Raw genomic sequence first — 6,083 nt, forward strand, 5'->3', positions numbered from 1 at the left:
GACTCTCTCTTCTCCCCCAATGGTAAAGCACTAGTCATAAAAAGACATGATGACTAGTTATCATTCACACCTCAAAAGCATGACTGAATCAGAGCCATTGGAACAGACAAAAGTGACAGAAACATGACTAGAGACCAAGAAAAAAAAAAAGTAAAAAAAAAAAAAAAAGGATGAAACCAAAAAGATCATGTTGATGAAGCCAGTATACAATACAATCAGATTTTATTCAGCTTCTCTTTCTAGAGTATCTTGACCTCTGTTTATGACTTTAAAATTTAAGTATTAGAAATTACAGAAAAAGCAAGAAAAGAGTTTCTTAAATTCCTGATTTATTTCATTCCAGTACRAAGGAGGGCAATGCTCCATGAGGCTGTAAAACCACGTATTAATCACAGCAGCTCTCCACGTTGCAGCAGGAACAGCCGTATACCATACACAGGTTGTCCTCCTGGTGCCCCTATAGCTGCACTAGCAGCAGGGCTGTGCTCCATAGATGCAGTCTGTCCACACGTGGCAGGTAACACTGCTTCACACCACCCAGCAATACCTCCTCACTCCCTGTCATGCAGTTCTGGGGCACAAGGAGCTTCATYGTGTGAAATAAGCAGCAGCTGTATCCATTGCTAATTACTTACATTGAATTAATYAGCTCCCCAGGAACCAGCCCTCTGCCCCCTTCCCAAGGCAGCCTTTCTGTACAGGACCCACAGCAGTTTGGCCTCTCATTCCTCTTGCYATTAAAGCAATCCCTGCTAGAAGGGTCTGTGATGTTTCACCTGGGCTCAATCCACTCCTGTTGCAATTAGCTGCCCACTCTGCATCAAAACTCTGCTGTAATTACTACCATGTTGCAGGAGTCCAGGTGTAACCCATTGCCTAATTAAGGTGATACTGATAAGCAACAGCAGAAAGATGTGAAATCCCCTTAGAGAGGAGCAAATGTCGCTGCTGCTTCTAGTTATTGCATGTCCAGGAATCAGCTGCAAAATTCACAGCCATTTTAAAGGACATCAGTTCTCAGGTGAARGAAGAGGGCTTCTGTTGACTCTACTGACAAGGCCTATTTGTTTAAGCAGGATTTAGCTCTTGATCTTTAGTGGCTTCTGTAAGTGATAAATGCCATGCATACCTCCACGTCCAACATTATGCTCTGTGAGGATAAAGAATTATAATAAAAAAAAAAAACTAATATCTTTAGTGCCTTTGCTATACAATCTAAAGATTTTAGATTGCTATACAATCTAAAGATGTTCATCTTTATATCTATTCTTTTAGAATATCACAAATCATCTCTATACGAGTTTTTTGGGGAAGCAAAGAAGCTGCCCCCAGACATTAAGCTCTAGCTATGAATCTGCGTGCAAAGCTCAGCTCAGCAATGGATTTTCACCCAGGTGCAAACATTATTCTCTTCATATTTGTGCACTTGTTTCAGGGCTGCTCAATGGCTTCYTTGCGCTAGCTCTGTGCCGCTTGCTATCCCACTGTCAGGCTCTTTCCCAACCAAAGAGGCTTTCTGAGCATCTTCAAAGCAAAGTGCATCCGTGTGTGCTCCACACCCACCACATGCACTCAGCTCCTTCTTCAAGGAAAGAAAAATTTAAGATATTAAATCAAATACCCTGCTGTTTGATTTGCATTTAATTTGAAAACCTATAGAGTATGCACGTTACAAATAATTTMACTCAGAACTACTCTGTGTTTTAAAGTACAGAGACTATAAAAAATGCAAACTTAAATCAGAATAAATGGGAAGATTTTCAGGACTCTGCCTTAAGCAGAAATTTGATTGACTGAAGTGCTGATAGTCTTAGACCTTAAGTACCTAGTATCAGCAAGGAGGTAAATTTTATGACTGTTTTACCATCTGAAAATAACAATTTATGTGAAAACACTTGAGAGGTCCTTAATGAAAATGTTGCTACAAGGCACTGCTATAACAACACTAATGTTCCCGTGTTCTTAGTTTTGACCTCCCCTCCTAGCCAGGGCGAAGGTGCCCAGGTTTGCTACAAGAAACTTTGGATGACAACTCTCAAAAATAATGAAGTTTTTATTATTTTATAATCACATCTCCGGTGCTCTGACTTACTTAGGAAAAAATAAGTGTTTCACACTTTTATGCCTTTTATTTAAGGTCTTGTCCATAGTCGGAGTTTGATCATAGCTAGGGGAGGAGTGCTACAGTGTCCCCTGTCTTTTGGACCACTTGCTTATAGGCAGCTGGCCATCAGAGGAAGAGGCTGCTCCAACTTGTGTCCTTACAGGGTAACCATCCGCCTGAGGTTACCCTGTACAGAGGTACCAGCCCTAGCACAGTCATGCAGATGGGCAGGGGTGCAAAAAAGAGAACTCAGGTCAACAGGAGTGGGAATCACGGGGCCTGGCAATGTGGGAACATTGCTTGGAGAGTTTCAACGCTGATGGAACCAGTTGATTCCTGGTCACCAAACTTGACACAACCTCCTCTCCCGACCAGGAACACTATTTTTTTCCTGTAGCGGGGATGGGAGGGCTGAAGGAGAGCGGCAGCGCGAGGCAGTTCTCAGAGCGTGCTCTGGAAGGCCCAGCAGCTGCGGGGTCTGCCCAACACCGCACCAACCTCCAGAGCACAGATTAATTGGAGGATGCAAGGCCAAGCCCAACTCKGTGTCTGGTGGTGTCCGCAAGCACACTGGCTTAAGCAGGACCAGTCCTTGACCTGTGTGGGGCACTGCCTGAAATCAAAGTGCTTTCTGCTCCCTCTTCTTGCAGGGTTTAAGCACACTCTTCTCCACAGGCAAAGCAGCAGCTGAAACGGGTTAAGTGCTTTGCAGGGACATGGCGACCTAGCAGAGGAAGAGCTGCCTGTACCGACGTGACACTGAGCATCTCTGCTCTTCAGGGTTGGCACGTCGCCTTCCCAGCACACCCCTCTTAATCCAGCCAGCAAGATCGAGCAGCACAGACCAGCTTTCTGCAGCTCCCAAGCCTCTCTCTCATTGGTGATTTTCCCAGTCATCTCCAAACCATGAAGKCAGTGGAAGTCCCGCACTCCACGGGGGAAGCACACCACAGTGGAAGTCCCACAATCATGAGATGCTGCTTGGTCACAAGCCTGGGGTTTCCCCAGGCAAAAGCATTTTTATCTCTTTGCTCAGCTGCGCTTCCCTGAGACCGAAAGTAACCAAATACTCGAAACCCAAAGCGCATCTCAGCATCCAAACCTGCTCCTCACACCGCTTTGCTCACTCTGTGGCTTGGGGAGGAGAAAAGCTRGGAGATAAGGGCGGGGGGTGGAGAGGAGATTAATTCTCCTGTTTTATGAGTTGGAATCACACCCTGCTGGCCCCGCAAATGGAATTGGATATTGCCGAGTGACTCGGCCACTGCCACAGCCCGACAAGCGGGAGCGTCACGACCAAGGAGGAGGCATGACAAGGTCGCTGCTGCCCGTGTGGTCAGGGGGCCGCTTCCAAGACCAGGACACGCTTCCCGCTACCTGGGTCACCCTTCCCGCCTCGCGCGCCGCGGGGCGGCGGCAGCGCCCCCTGGCGGCCGCGGGGCGGCGCCGCGCGCGGGGCCCGCCCGTTCCCATGGCAGCGCCCGGGCCTAGCGCACCGCGAGCGCGCGATGAGAGGCAGCTAGGCGCACGTGCCCTCCCTGTATACACGTTAAAATACGTTATACATAGTCATATATACTTGTATTTTCAGCCTTGGGAATAATGGGGTTCCACACACCACTTTGTTTCTCAGAATATTTTACTTCCTCTTTAGGCCCAGTCATGTAACTTCTTGCAGCACCCATGTAACTCTGTCAAAAATACATCCGAAGGTGTACTTTTCCAGKGGAATACCAGCTGCACTCACCCACCCAGGGAGCAAGGGGTATCACCTGGACAGATAAAGGCTAATTCAATACCTGGTGCCAACTGAGTAGGGACAGGGAGCAACAGATACCTTAACACTTTTGTAAGCCCCATGTATAGACAGAGGTTTTTTACCTTCTTACAGCATTCCCTCCCCTCCACTTTTTTCCTCAAAGTGACACTAAGCAAAGTACTTATACTACATCAGACTGGAAGATCTGCAACCATTTAGTTGATGGCAATGGATAGCACCATATGGCACAGGCTCATTGGGGTCTAAGTCACAGCATATGAGTCAAGAGTAAAAATAGCTGCCACACAGCACAACACAAAACCAAATCTGCTCTGTTGACAACACAGATGAACCCAGGCTTCAGATATCTGCAGTCTATTCATGTCTAGCGGCAAGTTCCAGAAAAGTCACCTTAGGAGCAGCACCAAACTCCTTTCTCTTGTCTTCAGAGTTGATATAAAGCTGCCTTACAAAAGGCTATTTGGACACTACTAGTATCACGCTATTGTTTTTAGTAGTAGTCACACTTGTGACAGCTGATTCAGGTGACATACAGCTCTCTACCCAGGAATTTGCATCCTAGACTCATTGCACATTGCCCTAGGATGGCCATCCCCATCTCCYTCATGTCCCCATAGGAGCATCTTTCATCTCCACAGCTATACTCCTCCCTTAACCCTCCTGCCTCATGCAGAAAGCACTTTGCCCATTAAAAACAGCGTCTAAAGCACCCTCAAGTTACCCAGACAGCACCTGCAGTCACAGAAGTGAAACCAGATTGAAGTTACTTGRAAGGAGGTACGAGCTACAGAGAAAGTCATACTTAAGTGAGATGCCTTAAATAACCTTGTGGTCCACCTACTCTCCTTCAGCGACACTCAGCCAAAGGAAACTAAATTGCGCCCAGGATACTCCTAAGCACCTACAGCAGAAAATATGAATATGCCCAAGATACCACACTGTACTCAAGATCACAAGCTACTAAATCTTGCAGTCTATGAAGGGCTTTCACTGAAGTGACTTTGATATCAACCTTGGGATACCATCCCATTCAATTTATAGGAGAGCACCACTATTGCAGCAGGAATAAATCAAGTGTAACCCCACTGAAGCTCGGCACAGTATCTCACAACAAACTATCATGCTAACGTTGGCAACACTTTCCACACTGTCAGGGAATAGCCTGTCTTCTAAACTCAGTGACTTACAGCCATCTTCTGACAGAAGCCCTTGAGCCCACCAGTCTGCTAGGGCTTATGCTGCTGATTTTACCTGTCATGATAAGAGACACTCCAGGCCAGGCTCCAGCTTCAGACCATGCTTGTCCACCCACTTGACTGGATCTAGAGAACAGTTTTTGCATATGCTTGCAAAGCACCAGATTTCTAGCAGTTACCGCCTCTACTCAATGGTGAGCGAGCTAGACCACCAGAAACCCCCAGATTTCCTTGCTGCCCATTTCAAGTGAAGAAACACCTTCTAGGCACATGCTGTGTGCCAAGGGCAAGCTTTGCAGTTCTGCCATGGGAAAGCTAGCTATCCCAGAGGGCAACATAACCTTCCCTTGCTCTGCTCCTCTTCACAAATTAAAAATCACTTTTTTTCAAATAATAGTTTTCTTGCTTCATGTTATCTTCACTTATCTTCCTTCCTTTTATAAACAAAGTCTTAAATTCTTGTTCAAASTGAGACATGGATCACATGAGCTGCTTCAAAGACTGCGTCCAATTAACAGAGGTAAATAAACAGAAGAGAAATGTTCATTTTCTAAATAAGTCTAAATTTATTACCCTAGTAAAAAAAGTTTGGATTACAAGTATCTGAACAGTATAAAAGTACAAAACAGGTTCCATAGATTTCTAATACATTAATACAAAGTGCATGACTACATACAGTTCATCTTGCATTACTACCAGGAATGGAAGAGGTGGGAGGGTGTAGGGGAAGCAGTTGGCAGTTGAAACGTAGAAATAAATAAATAAATACAGAAGAGATGATCCATATCAGAGCACATCCTACCACCAGTACTGCAGCCTTAGGTGCAYGGAATTATTGATACTGGAAACACAAATTTAAACAGAAACAGCTGGGACTTACTCAAGCCCTTATTAGACATGACCAACCTATTTAAGAAGGTACACAAGCAAGTATCCACTTATTTGGTTGCAGATGAAAGCATGGTATGTAGCTTTATCCTCCCTTCAGGATCTCAGAGAGTTT

The sequence above is a fragment of the Nothoprocta perdicaria genome, unplaced genomic scaffold (assembly GCF_003342845.1).
Source record: "Nothoprocta perdicaria isolate Ctin4 unplaced genomic scaffold, notPer1 scaffold_253, whole genome shotgun sequence".
Classification (NCBI taxonomy): domain Eukaryota; kingdom Metazoa; phylum Chordata; class Aves; order Tinamiformes; family Tinamidae; genus Nothoprocta; species Nothoprocta perdicaria.